The sequence below is a fragment of the Phyllobates terribilis genome, unplaced genomic scaffold (assembly GCF_046119375.1).
Source record: "Phyllobates terribilis strain yellow unplaced genomic scaffold, ASM4611937v1 Scaffold_6__1_contigs__length_29720123, whole genome shotgun sequence".
In the NCBI taxonomy this organism is placed as follows: Eukaryota; Metazoa; Chordata; class Amphibia; order Anura; family Dendrobatidae; genus Phyllobates; species Phyllobates terribilis.
In genome coordinates this window covers 610,853-619,639 of record NW_027362766.1, presented here as the reverse complement: position 1 = coordinate 619,639, position 8,787 = coordinate 610,853, and positions in this window count along the sequence as shown.

Here is an 8,787-nt window from a genome sequence, read left to right as displayed (position 1 = left end):
TGCCATTGGTTTTAACGGTGTTCGAAGGTGTTCGATGAACAGTTCGACGAACAGTTCGGCGAACACACGGGTGTTCGACGAACCGAACCGAACTCGAACACTACGGGGGTGGCTCAACACTACTCTTCACAGAATGAGTTAATTCTCAGTCAGAACTGTGATTCTCTAAAAAGGAAAATGGCCGAAACTGATGAACAGAGACAGGTGAGACGACCGGCTCACAGTGACGTCATGGAATGTGGACAGAAGAACAGGCAGTTCTCTGAGGTTTTGAAGGATAGAAAAATGTCTTTCCTAAATAGGGCGTTTCTGGAGATATTTGAGAGAGACGGAAGATTTGGTTTAGGGAGTGGCTAAGGAAAAACTGTAATTATGATGTTGTATCAAAATGTTATACAATGTCTCAATATTTATTTATAATCTTATGCAGTAAAATTGTAGTTACATAGTTTCTAGTAGTTCATGTATGTATATATATATATATATACACTTGTCTAAGTAGAGATTGTGTATAATTGTATTTATATATATGTTTATAAAATATATATATATTAATTAATAAATTAGAACTTCATATATAAATTTAAGTAACAATATTTTGAATTACATTAGAACCAACCAATATATGTATAAGATATTTAAATAATTCTGTTTCTGTATGAATTTGATATTTAATTTTATTTTCTTATATTTCCTTAGAGTTTTCATTCCAAAGCAGAATTTGATCAAACAACTCTAAAATGGATTTATTTCTTTATTCACACAGGAAGTGGAAAAAATTGCATGATTTTATGTGTATAACATTTTAAAATAATAGCAATATATCTAGTTGGACTATAATATATGTAATACTTATTAATTCTTTTGTGTTGCTAATATTTTCTAGGCATGAAGTGTTTATTTTATAAAAAGTAGCTTTACAGCATGACGTGTGACTGCTGCGGCCTTTGAACTTTGAGCTAATAGTATAGGATCCCATTCATTCTATTTCCAGCTGATGTAACTTAAAACCTGGCAGCCAGTGAGTAAAAAAAAAAAGGAACCTAAGGACATTTCTATTTTTGCAAGACAAAAGTTTTTTTAAGTGTCTGAAATTTAAGTGACTTACTCTCATATTATATAATATGTATTTGGGGAATATTCAAAGAAATATTAAGATATTAAATGCGCATTAATAAATTGGGATACAACAATTTTGGGTTAAATATATATATATATCTATAACTTCATATGTGGAATGTTTGAGTTGAACAGATCTGTGAATGTCAGAGTGAAGGTGACAGATGAGTAAATCAGCAGCTGCTAAGTGTGATTGATGTGACAGAGGCCTCGTACGTTTGTATGTTTGGAAAAAAATGTTTCTTTATGTGAAGGTACAAAAATATATTTAATTCTGAGAAAAATTATAATACATAATTAGGTATTATCTACATATACTTCTATATTTCTTTAATAATTATTATTTCTTGATTTAACTAATAGTGGATAAGAGCAACCACACATCAAAATGGTTTACAAAGCAAATTTACATTTAGAATAATTTTTCCACATGATAATATTCTTGAATAACTATGATATTATTTTTAATGGTTACCTAAATAGGTACACACCTCTCTTTAGACAAATCTATGCTACTCATCGATATGAAATTTATGCACAATATTTCTAGAAGAATAATTATTTTTAATTTGGTTCTGATATATACATAAATTTTATAAAATAATATTTTTGGTATTAAGGGGGAAAATGTGTTTTTGATCCTGATTACATAATCACTTGCGATCAATACTTATTTTTCACACATTTTAATAAAGGTAAAATATTAATAAGGTACAATGGTATAATTAAGAAGGGTATTACATGCAAAGTTGCATAGTTTAATAATTTTTTGGTGATACAAGGTTATGACAAATATGAAATCATCCAGATAATGGAGATATAAGGGTATTTTTATGGAGAATATAATTACTCTGCATTTGTCATTAAAATTTAAAGGCCTTATTTTTATTCTTATTTTTCTTCTTAATTTTATTTTTCATTTTTTAAATTTTATTCTTACTTATTTTCTTATTTTTCCATTTTTCATTTTTAATTCTCAATTTTTGATTTTAATTCAGTTCAATATTTCAATTGAGAAAACTCATTAATATTTAATGGGGTAATGTCAAGTACAAGAATATTGCTTCATTAAATATAATGATGATATGAATTAATATAAGAAAAATGTTTACATTTTCTGAGTAAACACAACAATTCATTCATTCATTTATAAATTCATATATATTTATTCATTTTAGTTCATGAGTATACATTCTTTGGTATTATTGGTTTAATAAAGATATAAACACTTGTTGTTTCAAAACACACTAACACCTATGGGTTGGAAAAGGTAATTACACCTATGACATAAAAATGTTCTATCATATGGAGAACTTGATTAATAATGAATTATTATCTATTATTGGTTATTTTTCCAAACATAATTTATTTTAATATTTTGATAATAATTAGATGGATATTATTGATTGCTATGGTACACTGTGATATTATAGGTTAGGAAAAATTGCCAGCTTTGGTATCAGATTAGGGAATGAAGACTTCAATCAAGACATCGCAATTATGAATTCTATCTTAATAAAGACTTTTCATATTTATAAATCAAAGAGACTCTCAAAAGTTACAAGAAGAAGCAACAGATATCCGGAGGTCTCAGAAGGTAACAGGTGTGAATGCTGAGTGATAATAGACTGTGTCCATTACATACAATACAATTCACACCACTGATCACCAGGACGGCAGAGGACGATGATCCTATATGTACTGGGTTGTGTTCAAGTTTCATCACGTTCCAGTGGTTTCCTATCACCTGCAACGCTTCAATGAAAGCTGGTGAACAGGTAATACCTGGCATATGTGTCCTGTATATAAAGGACTGAGTACTGGTTATGGTGCTATATAAAGCAGGGAAGTGTCAAGTTAACCCTTGCTTTACTGACCAAAGACGTCACATCTGTTCCAAAAGTGACACGAGACCAGTGCGGACAACACGGAAGATTCCAAAGATAATCCAACGTCAGTCCAGGTGACATCGCACAGATATTAAAGCTACATTTCATCCATGGACTTTGTTTTCTTATCAATTGACACACATGATCTTTCTAATAAAGAGTACAGTTTATGGACTGAACAGTAATGAACACAATTATGCACTGTACAATATCTACACGCTATCATTTATTTCAAAGGAGTTTTCATCTAAAGACTGTGTTATAAAAGAACCAAGAAGAAGACGAGACGACGACCCGATGACATCAGATGATGACGATTGGACCCGCGATTGCTTCAATTTAGATATAGGGAAGTATAATTATACATATTAAATTAATATTAGTCACGGCTTACCATAACATGAATTCACATCATTATATAACAATAATCTGATATTATTATTATTATTATTATTATTATTATTATTATTATTATGGAAATTTAATGATATTGCCAAGGAAGAAGGAAAGGAAAAAATGATTGATGAATGTATCTTCTTTTGAGAATTTTCAGTTAAAGTCCTTTTATTCTCAAAAAAGGGGGAAATGTTAAATGGTTAATTATGGAAATTCATTTGGAATGTTAAATAATTAATAATCGATAATCATTTTTCTTAAATCTGAGTTCTATGCCTCAGCCATCGTGTCTAGTTGACATGCGCTATTTGTGTGTGTATTTTTGGTTCACTACCATATGTAGAACAGGTGTGCCATACGACTGGCTATAAAAGCCCATGGTACAGAAAGGGGGGGCTCTCTTGCTCTTCCCACCCCACAAGAAGAATCTTCATGCTGAGAAGTATCTGACATGTAGGCCTGGACACGTGCTGGACAAAGACATGATTTACCAGCCAGGATCCAAGGAAAGATGGGTGAATCTCAACAATTAAGCTAATTATGGACAATTACTTTATAACTAACTATCGTATGTACCTGCTGCAATCTGATTCTTTTTAATGGACAATCCAAGAATAAATAGATACATTTTTTTATAAGAATAGCGTGATATTGATACTTTGCGAAGTCCTCAGTAGAGAAAAATAATACAGGAAGAGTATTATTTTACATGGAGTAATCGGCGATAAAGGAGTGTGCAGTAGAGTTACAAGTAGTGGAGTAATCGGCGGTGAAGAAGTTTGCAGTAGAGTCATAAGTAGTGGAGCAATCGGCAGTGGAGGAGTGTGGGGAAAAGTTACAAGTAGCGTACTAATCAGCTGTGGAGGAGTGTGCGGTAGATTTACAAGTAGCATAGTATTCAGCGGTGGAGGAGTGTGCGATAGAGTTAAAAAAAATAGAGTAATCGGCAGTGGAGGAGTGTGCGGCAGAGTTACTAATAGTGGAATAATTGGTGGTGGAGGAATGTGCAGTAAAGAAATAAGTAATGGAGTAATAGGCTGTGGAGGAGTGTGCAGCAGAGATATAAGTAGTAGAGTAATCGGCAGTGGAGGAGTGTGCGGCATAGTTACAAGTAGTGGAGTAATCAGCGGTGGAGGAGTGTGCGGTATAGTTACAAGTAGTGGAGTAATCGACAGTGGAGGAGTGTGCTGCAGATTTACAAGTAGTGGAGTAATTGGCAGTGGAAGAGTGTGCGGTAGAGTTACATGTAGTGGAGTAATTGGCGGTGCAGGAGTGTGTGGCAGAGATACAAGTAGTGGAGTTATTGGTGGTGGAGGAGTGTGCGATAGAATTACAACTAGTGGAGTAATCGACAGTGGAGGAGTGTGCAGCAGAGTTATAAGTAGTTGAGTAATCAGCAGTGGAGGACAGTGCGGTAGAATTACTAGTAGTGGAGTAATAGGCGGTGGCGGAGTATGCATCAGAGTCAAAAGTAGCGTAGTAATCAGCGGTGGAGAATGGTGTGGTAGAGTTACAAGAAGTGGAGTAATTGGCAGTGGAGGGGTGTGCAGCCGTTACAAGTAGTGGAGTAATCGGCAGTGAAGGAGTGTGTGGTAGAGTTACAAGTAGTGGAGTAATCGGCGAGGGAGGAGTGTGCAGCAGAGTTATAAGTAGTGGAGTAACCAGCGGTGGAAGAATTTGCCGCGGACTTAAATACAAGTAGTTGAGTAATCGGCAGTGGAGGAGGGTGCAGCAGAGTTATAAGTAGTGGAGTAATAAGGGGTAGAGGAGTTTGTGGCAGAGTTACAAGTAGTTGAGTAATCGGCAGTGGATGAGTGTGCGGCAGAGATACAAGTAGAGTAGTAGAGTAATCACCAACGTAGGAGTGTGCAGCAGAGTTACAAGTAGTGGAGTAATTAGCAGTGGAGGAGTTTGCGGCAGAGTTACAAGCAGTGGAGTAATCGACGGTGGAGGAGTGTTCGGCAGAGTTACAGGTAGTGGAGTAATCAGCAGTGGAGGAGTCTGCAGCAAAATAACAAGTAGTGGAGTAATCAGCGGGAGAGGAGTGTGCGGCAGAGTTAGAAGTAGTGGAGTAATCAGCAGTGGAGGAGTGTGTGGCAGAGTTACAAGTAGTGGAGTAATCGGCAGTGGAGGAGTCTGTGGCAGAGTTACAAGTAGTGGAGTAATCGGCGGTGGAGTAGTGTGCGGAAGAGTAACAAGTAGTGTTGAGCCACCCCCGTAGTGTTCGAGTTCGGTTCGGTTCGTCGAACACCCGTGTGTTCGCCGAACTGTTCGTCGAACTGTTCGTCGAACACCTTCGAACACCGTTAAAACCAATGGCAGGCAAACAAAAACACATAGAAACACATAGAAAACACCTTCAAAGGTGTCCAAAAGCTGACAAACTGCTCAGAAGACACAACTAACACATGGAAAAGTGACAAGTACATATAGTCATGCGAAAAGAAAAGAGGTGGAGGAGTAAAAGGAGGGGGAGACACAGATATAGGCATGTCATGCCCTTCTAAAATCCAAAAAGTGAGAAGCCGAGACGGCCAGTCCGCTCCTGCCCGTGCCACCTCCGTGTCGCCGGGTTTGTGCCAGAGCCGCGGTGAACCCTGACGGCCAGCCCCCCTCTCCCAATACTGGTGCCTGTCCGCTGGTGGGTCGAGAGAGCCCCCCTGTGGTGGAGGCAGCTCTAAGCTTTTTAATTTAAATTGTCCCTCTAATTTGAATGAATACACTTTAAATCCATTTACAAGGATCTATTGGAGGGCAAGTCTCATGCCAGCAGCCGCGTAATTCCAGCTCCAGTAGCGTCCACTAAAGCTGCTGCAGTTAAAAAGCTTTTATAAGGATCGAGCTCGGCTGTCCACCGCAAGGCATCCTAGTGCCAGTCCCAGCCCCTATGCCTTGGGGTGCCTCCTGATGCTCTTCACTAAGTATCCCGTGGTCCCGAAGCATTTCCTTTGAAAAAATTAAGTGTCCAAACTACAGGTGGTGTAGCTTGCTTAACAGCCGGGATAATCCGCTGACTAGCAGACACTGCTACTAGGCACAAAGTATTTCCTGGGCTAGATGCAGTTAAAAATTTGTAAGTAGATACTCTCGTTGGATGCTGAGAAAGCATTCCATAGAGTCTCCTGGCACGCCATATATGATTCTCTTAAAAAGCTTGGGGTAGGGGTCTAGGGGACCCTTTTATAGCCAAAATCACGGCCCTGTATCACAATACGTCACCTAGGCTGAAGATAAATGGAACTGTAGCACCGAGGGCTCGGTTGCTACAGACGTATTGCACCTCACCCAGAGGTGTGATATCTCACTCTCAGATAAGGATGGAGTGTGGATCAGGACCCGACACCTGCATGCATTACACCACATTGCCGTGGGGCAGGGCGACCAATATGCCCCTGAGATGGGCACGACAGTCCCTGTCCCTGGCTGGAGTGGGGGGAGGGAACACTGAGGAAGGGGAACCCTGCAGTGCAGGAGCAGGGAGGAAGCAGTTCCTGGGTGCATTGAGAAGGGAGTATAAAAGGTGGGCACCATCTTAGTTCAGTGCAGAGAAGTCTGAGCAGAAGTGGCAGGGAGCAGGGGCTCTGCATGAGCTCTGCTCCGGAGGCGGGCCTAGTAACAGAGGCCCAGGCCTGCAAGAGGGAGAAGGAAGGAAGAGGAGCGGAGAAGGCTCCAGGAACGAGGAATGAAGGGATCCCAGGGGTGCGGACGGGCGAGTCGCCACCGCACGCCCGAATCCACCTGCGTGGAGGGGTCAGGCCAAAGGGGGAGACCGGTCCCCGAACTAGTGGAGGCAGGAAACGACCCTCAGCTAGAAACCGGAGGCTCTGACATTTTATGTGGCGCAGCCCCTTGCTCCACCCGCTAGGAAGGCACCACATAGGGTCAGGGAAACTGGCGCCAAGTTTACCAAGAGGAAGCCCGAGGCAGCCGGACAGAAGTGTTGGTAAGAAAGGCCAGACAAAGGACACACAAAGGGGGTCCTGTGAAGCGCTCCAAAGTTATCTGGGAGTTGTCTGAGCCCCTCACCTGGTGAGCACAGTACGACGTGGGCAGCCGTTACCTGCAGACGTGGTCTGGATAATAAGAACTGTGAGTAAAGGCCCTGAACTGCATCACTGACTCTGTGTCGTTACTGCTGCTGCCCTGCACCATCACCCCCATCCTCCGCATACACTGCCCTGAGGCTATACTCCTCCCGTGGGGAGTTATGCTACGCTCTGCTGCACCCACAACACCAGCCTTAGCGGTCTGCCCTGTAGCGGCGGTTCACTCTGACCGCAATCCACGGGTGGCGTAGTCGGACATTTAAACATCAAAACCACATAAATAGTTCCGCCACTGGTTTGACCGCCCTGAGCCACGGAACCGGATCGCCGCCACGAAGACTACAACCACCAGCATCCACCAAAAAGGGTCCGGCTCCGGGTGTCCCAAGGCCCAGGGGGTGCGTCAGAACATTTTCATCACCTTTCACAATCACCAATGGGACAAGGCAGGGATGTCCTCTGTCCCCTCTCTTATACATCCTAGTGACGGAGCACCTGCTCTCATCAATTCGCCATAACCCCAATATTAGGTGGATTGAGGTGGGAGGCACCGAGTACAAGTGCTCTCTATTTGCTGATGATGTCCTAGTATATATCACTCAATCACATATATCCATCCCTGCTGTTATGGCTGAAATAGATCACTTTGTTACATGGTAAAATTTTAAAATCAATGCAGCGAAGTCTGAGGCCCTCGATGTCTCCCTCCCTAAATCCATATAGGATTCCATCCAGTCCAACTTTCCCTTTGCCTGGCCCTCACAGGGTATCAAATACTTAGGAATTCCTATTCATAGAGACCTCTCCCATCTATGTTATCTTAATTTTGGGCCCTTTATTGAACAATTCCATACAGACCACGGTTGGCAAGTTAGAACTGTAAGATTCACTACGTGAACCACTGGTGTTTTGTGGAAAAGCACATGTACACCGCGTTCCAAATTATTATGCAAAAAGTGTTTAGGAGTGATAAGGGAAGAATTTGTTTGTTTGTCAGTTAAACTCATTGATGGTGATGTGTGTCAGGGCTCTTTATATCACTGTAAGCAATTGCAGACACCTGTGCTAATTAGTTTGGCAGGTGTGTCCAATGAAAGGCAAGACTACTTAAGAAGGCTCTCTCACATTATTAAGCAGCCTACATTTTCTGCCAAAATGGGAAAGAAAAAGGATGTGTCGGCTGCTGAGAAGCAACAAATTGTGGAGTGTTTAGGTCAAGGCATGACTACAGTCAACATTGTGCGATGATCAGGATGAAGTGTCTTGGCAATCAAGAAGTATGTAGCTGATTCACAGTACACACGTGTGCGTGCTGATAAGGGCAAATTGAGGACTCT